At 34.8% G+C, this 12,992-nt stretch overlaps 1 protein-coding gene across 1 annotated transcript in view; it reads right to left on the minus strand.

The window, feature by feature from the left end:
* The window catches only part of SIK2 (salt inducible kinase 2), a 163,675-nt gene that overhangs the window by 72,251 nt on the left and 78,432 nt on the right, over positions 1-12,992 (minus strand). The window lies entirely within an intron of this gene.

Here is a 12,992-nt window from a genome sequence, read left to right on the forward strand (position 1 = left end):
ACACATTGAACCTTTTCCTCTGTCCTTGACATCACTATGATACATGCCTCATAGTGGTATTGCTGGGTCAAACTATATATGGTTTAGAGAGTTGTTTCAGAATAATTTCAAACTGTTTTCCAAAACGGCTGGACTAACGTACAGTGCTTTGCCAATCTAATGAGTATAAGGCAGAAGCTTCAGAGTTGTTTTAATTTTCATTTCTTTTATTATTGATGATTTGGTACAAAAATATGTTGTTGATACCATATATTCTTCTTTTGAGAACTGCCTATTCATATCCTCTGATCATTTGTTTACTAAGGAATGATTCTTATTTTCATTTATTTATGTCACTTCTCTACATAGATATTAGATAGTGAAACTTTATCACAAACCTGTTGCAAGGATCTTTCCCAAACAATTCTCTTCAAATTTTAGTTGCTTTCATTTTATTTGTGCAAAAGCTTTTCAATTCTAGGAAACACAAACTCTTACCCCTATCCCTTCTTTTATTAGGAAATGTGACCCTCGTCATATCTATAGAAGCTACTATCTTCAATTCTCCTTTTAAAATATTATGTGATCTTTTATATTTAGGTCATGTATCCATTTGGAGCATATTATGGAATAAGATGTGAGTACAAAATTAAGTTCTACCAATTTTTACCCAGCAGTCTTTGTTGAATAGGAAGCCCTCACCCAAGTAGTTAGTATCCTCAGGCCTACTGAACATTAGGACACTACTGCTGCTGGTTCTTCCTCACCTAATCTGTTCTAATAATAAACTTAAAAAAAAACCCCAGCTTGATTAATATAGCATTGAAATATAAATTAATTTAGTTATTTTATTACACTGGTGTGGTCCAAACATAAACAGTGAATCTTTCTCCAGTTATTTAAGTCTTCTGAAAAAAAGTGTTTCATAGTTGTATTGGTTGACTCCCAGATATTTTATGCATTTTATAAATATCTTGTTTTGAATTTCTTTTCTTATCTCTGTTTGCTGGGTTTCATGAGTGGTATACAGAAAGTGCGATAATTTTTATCGGGTATCTTTTATATCCTACTTACTTTACTGAAGTTATTGTTTGATTTTTTTCATCAACTCTCTAGGACTGTATAAATAAGCCATCAGATCATCTTCAAACAGAGATAATTTTACCTCTTCTTTGCCTATGCTTTTCCTCTCAATTTTTTCACCTTTTATGCGATAACTATATTGGTGGAGTAAAGTAAGGAAGGCTTGAGGTTCACTTCTGACACATACTAGTCATTTAACCCCTCCACTGTCCTAGGCAAGGCTCTAAAACTCTAAATGGTAGAGTAGATGCAAATCTTCATTGGTAGAGGGAGTCTCCCATACCAGTGAAATCACACCTCCCTCATAAAGTGCAATAGCTAAAATCTGTGTCATGATATTAAATAATAGCAGTGATAAAGGACTCCCCTGATCTTGTTGGAAAAGCTACTAGTGTCTCTTTTTCCCACCAATGGAACAGCATTAAAAAAAATTTCCTTTAGTCTTTACTGGCTTAAAACAGCAATAAGAATTTTTTAACACCCCATATTAGGGATAAACATGCCCTTGAGCTTCAAATATGTTGTTTTTTACTAGCCTGTTCCTCCCATAAGTTTCTTTCTCCCACTCCTCAATTGATCAATTTTTTTTTAAAAAGCCCTCAATATTTACATGTATAATCTGACAAAACAAATTCCTACATTGGCCATGTTTGAAAATGCTACCTCTCTGATAGGAGGCAGCAAGGTGTAGAATGCTAGGCCAGAAACCAGGAAGACCCAAGTTTAAATTTGGCCTCGGAGACTTGGTAGCTATGTGATTCTGGGCAAACCACTTAACTCCTGTTTACCTCAGTTTCCCCTCCTGTAAAATTGGGATAATCATAGTACCTACCTCCCAGGACTGCTGTGAGATCAGATGAGATTAATAATTGTGAAGTGCTTAGCATAGCATTTGGTCCATTGAGGGCACTGTATAAACATGAGCTATTACTATATTGTTATACTTCATCTTCATTCTTTAGGACTTGTGGTCTATTATTGATTAGAATTCTACTACTGTATTGATTAGAATTCTCAAGTCTTTCAAAGTTGTTTTTCTCTACAATGTTGTTATCATGGTATAAATTGTTCTTCTGATTCTGCTCACTTCATTGTGCATCCATTCACAGAAGTCTTCACAGTTTCCGCTGAAACTATTTCAGTCATATTCATAAGGTACAACTTGTTTAGCTGTTTCTCAATAGGACATTTCTTAGTTTCCAACTTTTAGATACCATGGTAAGAGATAATATTAATATTTTTGTAGGTATAAATCCTTTTCCTCTTTCTTTGACTTCTTTTAGGCAAAGGTCTAGTAGCAGTATAGCTTGGTCAAATGTACATTTTAGTAATACGATTTTTTTTGACATAGTTCTAAATTGCTATCCAGTATTCAATCCAATGTGAATACCAATTCATAGCTTCACCAACAGTACACACGTATATTTGTTTTCCAACAGCCTTTCTGATATTTATTATTTTCTTCTTTTGTCATCTTTGCCAAACTCACAGGTGTGAAATTATTTGTGTTTCAGAGTACTTTTGTATGGTTGTTGATAGTTTAGATATCTTTCTTTGAAAACTGCATGCTCATATCCTTTGGCTATTTATCATTTGGAGGATGGTTTTTATTTAGTCTAAGAAATTTGAAATAATATCTTACATATTATAAGTATGGGACCTTTATCAAAGAAATTTGCCATAAGGATATTCCCCCCTCAGTTAGCAATTTCCTTTCTAATTTTAACTGAATTAGATTTTTTTTTTAAAGGGGGAAAAAAACCTTTTAACTCTATATAATAAAAAGTGTTCATTTTATCTTCTGTGATCCCCTCTATCTCCTGTCTCATAATGGAACTGTCCCTCCCATACAACTGTTCTCTATATAATTTATTATGTGACCTTTTGCATCGAAGTCATGTATCCATTGGGAGCTAATCTTGGTATATGGTGTGAGATGGTGACCTAAATCTAATTTCTATCAGATGGCTATCCAGTTTTTGCAGCAGTTGATGTCAAATAGTAAGTCCTTCCCCCTGTAGCTGAGTCTTTGGGCTTATCAAAAACTATTACGATGTTTATTTATTTCTGTATGTTGTGTACCTAATCTGTTCCATAGATCAACCTCTCTTTTAACCACCATCAAACATTTTAATGATTACTGCTTTGTAGTACAGTTTGAGATCTGGTGCTGATTATGCCCCCTTCTTTCCCCCTCTTTTTTTTTATTAACTTCCTTAAGATTCTTTTCTTTTGTTCCTCCATATGAATTTCATTATTATTATTTTCTAGAGCTATAAAATAGTCCTTTGGAAACCTGATTGCCAAGGCAAAGAATAAGTAAATTTATTTAGGTAGTATTGCCATTTTTATTATATTGGTTCAGCCTACCCATGAGCAATTAACATTTCTCTCATTATTGAAATCTGCCTTTAATTTTGCAAAGAATATTTTATAATTGGATTTATATAGTTGCTGGGTGCCCCTTAGAGAGACTCCCAAATATTTTATAGCCTTTGGAATTATTTTGAATGGAATTTCTCTTTCTAGCTCTGCTTGCTGGGTTTTGTTTGTAATATACCAGAACGCGGATCCTGCAACTTTGCTGAAGTTATTGTTTCCATTTATTTTTAGTTGGATCTATCTAGAGTTCTCTAAGTACACCATCTTATTATCTGCAAAAAGTGAAAATTGTTTCTTCTTTGCCTATGATTATTCCCTAAATTTTTTTCTTGTCTTATTGCTACAGCTAGTATTTTTAGCACACTGTTAAACAGTAGTGGTGATTAGTGGTGATAACAGGCATCCTTACTTTATCTCTGGATCATATTGGAAATGTCTCTAACTTTTCTTCATTAAAGATAATATTTGCACTTAGATTTAGATATTATTTACTATATTAAATAAAGGTCAATTTATTCCTGGAATCTCTAGAATTTTTAATATAAATGAGTATTGGCCTCTTTAAAAAAAAGCTTTTTTAAAAAAGCATCTATTGATATATGATACATTTTTTATTATTTATAACAATATGGTTTGTTATATTAATTTTCTTCCTTATACTGAACCAGTTCTGCATTTCTGGCAAAAACTCAACCTGGCCATAACGTACAACCTAATATGTTGTTGAAGGCTACAGAGGTTGCAAAAGTAACATTTTATTTAAAATTTCTGCATCTATGTTCATTAGAAAAACCTATTTAGTTTTCTTTACATTCTCTCTACCTGATTTAGTTATCAAAACATTTTTGCCATAAGAAGAGATTATAAGGGTGCCTCCTTTTTTAAATTATACTTTGCTAGTATTAGAATTATTATTTGAATGTCTGATAGAACTTACTTATAAATCCATTTAGTCATATTTTTTTTTCTTGGGGAGTTCATTTTTGGCTTGTTCAATTTTTTTTAAGAAGCTCTTCTAATTTAGATTTTTAACCTTTTATTTTTTGCCATAGATAATAATAGTGTAGGGAATGCATAAAACATACTATCAAGTATTTATATTGAGTAGGTAAGCAACCATAGGGTTCTGAAGTGGGCAGGGTTGTACAGTAGAAAGAACAACTAATTCAGAGTCAGAGAACCTTGGTTTGAAATTTAGCTCTCTCATTTCCTTTTCTGTGTGACCTCAGGCAAGTCACATTTTGGCCTTGGTGTCCACAAAAACAATGGGTTGGAGTGGTGAGGAGTACTGCTGAAACCATATTAAAATGTAACTGAGAAATAATTAACAAAATAAATAAAAATACAATAGAACATTGAGAATGTTAATATGTAGTTTTCCAAGTCAATATGTGGCCAGTAGCATTGTCTGACACCATTGACCTAGATGACCTGTCAAGTCCTTTGCGGATCTGAAACTATAATTCTACGATTACATAAAGCTTTAAATTTAAGGAATTTTAAGTACATATTAATAACAGTAGACAAATAAACTTTTTTAAGGCTTACGAAGTACCTCACATTAACTCATTTAATGCTCACAACAACCTTGGAAGGTTGGTATTACAATGATGATTACACCCATCTTAGGAGTAACGAAACCAGCCTTGGAAAGCTTAACTGACTTGCCCATGACAATAAACGTAATAATTTTAATATGTCTTAGACCATAGGATTCAAATTCTGGTCCCTCTTGATTATGATTTCAGTGCTCTTTTGTCACTTCCCTGCAGCAGTACCTATTTGGCCAACTGATACTGAAGGCAGCTAGATGGCCTAGTGGACAGAGTGCTGGACTTAGACTATGGAAAACCTGAGTTCAAATCCTACCTCAGACATTTACAAATTGTAAATCTGGGCAAGTCACAACCTCTCCCTGCCTCATCTGTAAAATGGAGATAATAATAGCACTTACCTCATAAGATTGTTGTGAGGATTATATGTAAATCATTTTTCAAACCTTAAGGTGCTAAAGGTTAACTGCTACATCATCATCATCATCATCACCCAACTCAGGTGTATTAGACACGGTAAATACACAGACAGAGAAGCTAGGGAAGAGTTCTGAGAACTGTATGAAACGAACATAAGAAAACTTCCTATCTGTCTACAGAGAAAGGGTGCGGGGGGCGGGGGGGGGGGGGGGGGGGGCGGGGCCCGTGGGGCAGAGCAACAGGAAATGAAAGATTCCAGGATGGAGAAAGTAACGCAACCAGAAAGATTTGGGGCTTATAAAGGGAGGGAGGACTGGGGTGGGGGTGGGGGGGCAAAGAAACTATCAGGTGAAGATTGTGAAGACATCTGAGTTTATCAGAGTACCACAGAGCTGGCCATCCCTTTTCAGGCTGTACTCCATACTTCGTCTACCACACCTCAGTTCTTAATCTTGAAACTTTATATAAAAGAGTCATTAATAGTGGCTACTTTCACCCAAACTCTGGCAAGTTCAGCCTACATACCAATCACAAGAAAGAAGCATGACAATAACATGACTACAGATTCATGTTTTATTAGGGTAGGGTACCAATGATCTGGGACCCCTCCCTTCAGTGCCAACCACTGAACCAACTATGACTTAGTACACATGCCTAGGGAATTGACTAAGGGATGTCGAAGTTAAATAACTTACCTAAAGTCACAATGCTGATAAATGTCAGAGGTAGGATTTTAACTCAGATCTTCCTATGAAACCATGTTTCCCATTCATTCACCCCAGATATCTTCTTGTTTGCTCTATTAATAGGTGGATGAGTGAGGACAAATTTACCTGCCCAACAGCTCCCAGACCATGCTTCATGTAAAGAGCAATTCAGAACAATTTATCCTAGATGTCTTGCCTTCTATTCCCCAATTTTCCACCTTTTGCTTTGGAAATAGTAATTAATTAGTACTACTGTTGCTTTTGGAAAGGGCATGACAATTAACTGCTTTGTGACTTGCCATTCCTGTGACTCCCCAAACTTAAAACTCCCTTCCCTGGTCACCACACTTCTTATAAGTACAATACAAAGCAATAAACACTAAGCACCTACTATGTGCCAGGCACTGTGCTAAGTACTAGGCATACAACTAAGAAAAAGAAAGACAGTCCCTGCCTTGAAGGAACTTACAATCAAAAGGGGTAAAATAACACAGAAAAGGAAGTTGAAAGAGGAGGGGACACAAAGGGTACCTGGGATCAAGTGGGATGATAGTAGAGTTGAGACTAAGCAGAGTAGCTAATGGGAGATGAAGAGTTGGCTGGGTTTCTGAGCCTCTTTAAAGGAAGGCTTTAGTGTATATTTTTTGCTCCAACCTCCAGCCCTCCAATCAAAGGGGCAGAGGCAACTAAGAGTACAGATAAGATGTGAGTGCCAAACCTGTAGCAACCTCTGTGATAAGTGCTCTTGATTAAGTGTTGTTTTCCACATGAGAATGTAAGGTCCTTGAGGGTGGGAGCTGTCTCATCTTTATATTTATTTTGTTTGTTCACCTAGCACAGAGCAGGTACTTAATAAATGCCTTTTCATTCATTCATTCATAGCCCCAAGTTCAGGATTTTATCTACTCATCTAGGCTACCTCTCAATAATTGGCATTTATATCAAGCTTTAAGGTTTGCAAAGGACTTTTATCTACATTATCTCATTGGATCTTCACAACAATTCCATAATGTATGCACAGACATAAATATATGAATAGAGGCAATGTGGTATAATGCAAGGCTTCTTAAACTTTCCACTTGCAACCCCTTTTTACATGAGAAATTTTTACATGACTCCAGGTATAAGTATATAATACATATATATAAGTATATACAAATCAAACATTAACTGATAATAAATGATAAAGAAATTTATTTTAAAACAATTCTTTGGTATATAGATAATTTTGCCATTTATTAAAGATAAAAGCAAATTTGCATACTAATGAAATAGATGTGCTTGTTTATTTTTACATAAAGAATTAAATCTTGGCAGAATATTTGATACTGTAGGATGCAGAGCATCTTCAATGTTTTTCAAACTTGATTGTTATTTTCATTTTATACTGGTCAGTGCTGAGAATGCCGCTTTGCATAAATGTGTAATACAAAATGGCAGAAATATGTTTAAGGCCATTTCAGAAACTGACAGAAATTCCATCCTAATCCCAAGCCAAAATTCATTTAATGATTTTGTATGTACAGTAAAAACACTACAATTCATAACATACCATAGTCTCGAATCTGAGCCGAGGTGTTTCTGGCAGCGTTCATTGGCTCTGCATAGTGTGACGGCACGTGCAGTACAAAGCTCACATGTTGTATGTTCTGAACCAAAGCTGCAGTGAAGTTGAATGATGCAACATGGGCAAGCACTGCCAGAAACACTATGATTTTTTTTTAATTACTGAAACTTAAATATACAATAAGAAAAAAAAAAGCACGTCATGTGCACAACAGAATGTAAGAGGATTCAAAATATACAGCAATAAATCTCCATTTCAAGAAAGCCTATATAATAAGTATTATGTGTTTTCTTTGCTTCCTTGTTAGTTTTCTTTGTTCTCTATTGTGCACTTTTTACTTTGTTCTTTTTCCCCCCTTCGCCCCCACCCCACAGGCTACAGTTAAGCACAGATTAGACATAGTCTCCCTAACAAATTCTACTTCTGATCTTTGTTTTTATGTTTGTAAATATCTCTTATTTCCTATCCCTCCTAACTCTTCCACTTCATTTCTACCTTCTACCTTGCCCTCCTATTACTTAACCTAGCCTTCTCTAAGGATCCCTCCCTTATCCACCCATTCCCTTAAATCTAAACACCCTTTTATACCCCTCTATGACCTATTCCCTCACTCTCCCCTCTAAAGATCCCTCCCTTATCCTCTCCCCAATCTCTATCCCCTTAGAGTTTTATTTCTTTCTGAATTTAGAAGACTTTTATACTCTTATACATATGTATGTATGTGTGTGTATGTGTGTATATATGAAATAAAAATCTATTTCCCTTTTAAACCAATTCCCATGAAAGTAGGTTTCCAGAACTAATAGCCCTTCTCCCCCATCTAATTTCTCTGTATTGGTTCTTCCTCTCACACCTCATTTGTGTAAAACAATTACTCTTTTTAGATGTTTGTAAACATTTTTACTTTTTAAAATAATATCCTACTCAGGTCTACCTCAATCTTTCTAACAAACTACCCAATTACTATTAACAATCTTAGACATATGTTTTATATTTTACATACATAAAAGGTAAACTGTCTTTATTGAGTGCCTTGTAATTAGTCTTTGGTATGTACCTTATTTTTCTCTTGGCTCTTGTATGTCAAATATTCTATTTAGTTCAATTTTTTTTTTTTAAACAAAATCCTGAAAGTCTGACTGTTCAATAAATGTCCTTTTTTTTCCCTTCACAATTATGCTTAGCTTTGCTGGGTATAATATTTTTGGCTGGAACCCAGTTCTTTTGCTCTTCGACATGTAGTGTTCTAAGACCTGTCATCTTTTAGTGTCAACGCTGCGAGGTCTTGTGTGATTCTAATTGTGGCACTGCCATAATTAAATTGTTTTTTTTCTTGTAGCTTGTAATATTTTATCCTTGAACTGGGGGTTTCAGAATTTGAGTATAATACTCTTATGGGTTTTTCTCATAGGATCTCTTTCAGGTGGTGATCAGTGGATTTTTTCTATTTCTATTTTCCCCTCTTGTTTTAATGCTTCTGGATAATTTTCTTTAATTATTTCTTGTATTATTGTATCAAGATTCTTTTTTTGATCATAGCTTTCAGGTAGCCCAATTATTCTTAAGTTTTCTCTTCTTGATCTGTTCTCCAGATCAGTTGTTTTTCTTATAAGATGTTTTACATTCTCTTCTATTTTTTTCATGTTTTATTTTTTGTTTTATTATTTCTTGATCTCTTATAACTTTGCTGGCTTCTCCTTGCCCAATTCTAATTTTCAAAGAATCATTTTCTTCCTGAAGATTCTGGATTTCCTTTTCTAATTGGTTGACTTTCTTTTCATATTCTTTTTGTTTTTCTTGGATTGGTTTTTTTGTTTGTTTGTTTTTAGTTTCTCCTCAATCTCTCTCATTTGATTTTTAAAGTCTTTTTTAAGTAGTTCTATGAATTCTTTTTGGTCAGGTGACCATTTGATGTTACTCTTTGGGGTAGAAGAGAGTTTCTTTCCTTCAGTATCCTCCTCTGAAGCTGGTATAGTGGATGGAGAGGCAACCTCAGAGTCAGGGAAATCTAGTTTTCAATTCTATCTATGACATTACTGATTATGAGACCATGCAAGTGACTTAACTTTCTTGTTGCCTCAAGCAATTGTGATCTGCATTAGTGGGCATTTCTTAAGTGGGTTTTTGCCACACAGATAAAATGACAAATCTAGATGCCTCCCCCAAATACATGTATGTGTATGTATACTTAGCCAATAAAGAAGCATTTATTAAGTGCTTACTATGTGCCAGGCACTATGCTAAACACCAGGGATTGTCATGTACATGGGGGAGGCAGCAGACAACTTTGGCTGCATCACAGAGCATATGCAAAGGAGTGGAGTGAAATCAATGGAAAGCTAGACTGAAGAAGGATTGTAAAAGACTTTAAATGCCTGAAAGAAAGTCTGTATTTTATCTGAGGGGCAATAAGATGCAACTTAAGATTCCTGAGCAGTGACATGCTTAAACTGGTGCTTTAGGAATATGAATTGTGGAGAAAGGATTGGAGATGGGAGATACTAGAAACAGGGAGATCAATTAAGAGGCTAGGGCAGTAGTCCAAGTGAGAGGTAAAATAATTCTTATCATGGGTTTTTAAAAAAAGTTAGTTTTCCTTGGTTTCCTTAAGAAATGTTGTTATGAAGATGGTTCTCTCGATTACCCCATCAGCAATACAAGCCACTGATGATACAGTGGAAGGAGCACTAGATTTGGAGGTAGAAGTCCTAGGTTCCACTCCTAGCTCTATTATTCACTGCGTGGCTTTAGGCAAGTTCCCTTTTAAATCCCAATTTCCTCATCTCCAGAATAAGTGGACTAGATAATCTCCAAGGTCTTTCCTAGCTAAGTCTCACGTTCTACAATGTATGCTTCCAAATGTGTTTCAAGTTATAACTCCCTTTTTCTGCTTCTCCACAAAAAAGGCACTCAGAACTTGCTAGAAATTTTACTTAAAAGAATTATGCAAGATCTAGATAGATCTATAAAGTGTACATAATGTTACAGGCAAGTATCATGAGTTTTCTCTTATTTATTTTAGCTTTTTATATGGTAATTCAAGAGAAACTGGAAACTACCTTGGACTCAGCTACAGAACAATAGGTGGAAGAAACATGCCTTATGCTTGGAAATGAGGTGGTTTCCTGTACTAGTTTCAGTTAAAAAAAACCCATATTTGGATGTATAAAATATATGGAAGTGTTAGGAAAATGGTCACATTTCAAGGTATGTGAAGTTATAGATACAGACAGATGAAGTCTTTAGTACTGAAGATATATATCTAGATATATATATATATATATTTAAAATTACATTTCCCTTCACAGAGCTGATACTTTTCCATATTCTAACAAAAAGTTTTTTTTGCAAAAATTTTTTAAAAAGGAAATGAAAAGGCCTTTGAGTACCCAAAAATGATGAAAATAGGTAAACACCCAAGGGCTCAAAGAAATGTTTGTTTCATCTATCCTCCTACTCCCCATTTTAAACTTTATAAAGACAAGGATTGTGACTTAATCCAAACTTTGTTCTTCCCTAAGCACAGAGTTGGTATGTAATTAATGTTTGCTGAATGAATTAATATAACAGGTTCACATACTGTAAATATAACTAATATAATGTGATACGTTCACAGAATAGAAAGAAAGGAGCACTCTAAGCTGGTGATGGCTAGAAAAGCCACCCTTCCTCAAAACTTAGTACAAAGAAGCCAAGAAAAGGTAGGGAAAAAAGAAAACAATGAAACAAGAAAGAAGGAAAAGAAAAGAAGAATTTGGAAGAGGGTGAAAAATTAACTGGACAAAGTAAAATAAAGTAAAATAATTAAATTTCTTGGTTTATGCAAAATCTTGCAACTTTTTCCATCTCTTAAAAAACTTTTAACGTATATTATTTTGTCCTTTTGCTGCAGTCACTTATTTTATCTGACTTGACACTGAATTCACAAGATTCTGACACATATTCTTAAATCCTTTACCAAGAAGCAACACTTTTATCATATGAGATATCAGGCACACCTTTGATGAACCCATTTTGTCAAATCTAGCCTTGATTATAATACTCCATAGGTTTTTAGTAGTTTAAATCAGGCAAATTTCCAGGCCAATTAAGCATGTTTTATCTTCATCTCAAAGATGAATTTCAAAATGTTTGGAAAATGTGGCATAGTGCAAGGTCATATTGCTGAATTCCATCTCCTTCTGGCACATTTTGTTGTTGTTGTTTTGCAAATTTTCTTAGAATATCAATATATTTATAAGAGTTCATTAAGTCCCTAATGGGGGACAAGACTTCTAGTCTACTGTAAGTTAGGGAAAAAAATCTCTCCAACTGTTTTCTTTTTTTAGTAGATGTTTTATAGTCTGAAGAAGATGCCCAGATCTTTATAGGCTTACTTGGACTTCTGATGATAGCTCTGGTATAGACTTCAATGAAAAAGAAAATTTTCATGGGTGAAAATGACCTTTTAGTACTCTATCCAGTCTTTTTTTTTTTCAAAAACTTATTGTTATTGATATTATTTATTTTTACATCATTTTAATTTCCAAATATATCACTCTCCTCCCTCTTAACCAGTGAAACATTCTTGTAACAATGATTAAAGGGCTGGGGCAGCTAGGTGATGCAGTGGATAGAGCACCTGCCCTGGAGTCAGGAGGATCTGAGTTCAAATCTGACCTTAGACATTGGATGCTTACTAGCTGTGTGACCCTGGGCAAGTCATTTAACCCCAACTGCCCCACCAAAACAAAAAAACAAACAAAAAACCCAACAACAACCAAAAACCAACCAACCAAACAAACAAACAAACAAATAAAAACAAAAAAAACCCAACCCAATGATTAAAGGGGAGGAGGGGAGCAGTTCAATAAAAACAATCAAAACATTAGCCATGTCTGACAGTATATTTTATTTTATAAAAAAATACTATTTTATACCCATAGTCCTATATCTTTTTTTTTTTTTTTTTGCTAGGCAATGGGCTTAAGTGACTTGCCTAGGGTCACATAGCTAGTGAGTGTTATGTGTTTGAGGCCAGATTTGAACTCAGGTCCTCCTGAATAAAGGGCCAGTGCTCTATCCACTGCGCCACCTAGCTGCCCCCCCCATAGTCCTATATCTCTGCAGAAAGAGGGAAGCATATTTTCTCAACACTTCTCTAGGACTAATCTTCGCTATTATAGTTACACAATATTGTGTTTTCCTTTTTTTTCCTTCTTTTACATTGTTGTAACCATTGATTCACTGTGACCTCATAAAAAAAACAAGAAATTCCATGTAATCCTTAGAGGGCTGAGGGGTAAGGAGTGGGAGGGGATA

This window comes from Vombatus ursinus, unplaced genomic scaffold (assembly GCF_900497805.2).
Source record: "Vombatus ursinus unplaced genomic scaffold, bare-nosed wombat genome assembly UNPS02015398.1, whole genome shotgun sequence".
Classification (NCBI taxonomy): domain Eukaryota; kingdom Metazoa; phylum Chordata; class Mammalia; order Diprotodontia; family Vombatidae; genus Vombatus; species Vombatus ursinus.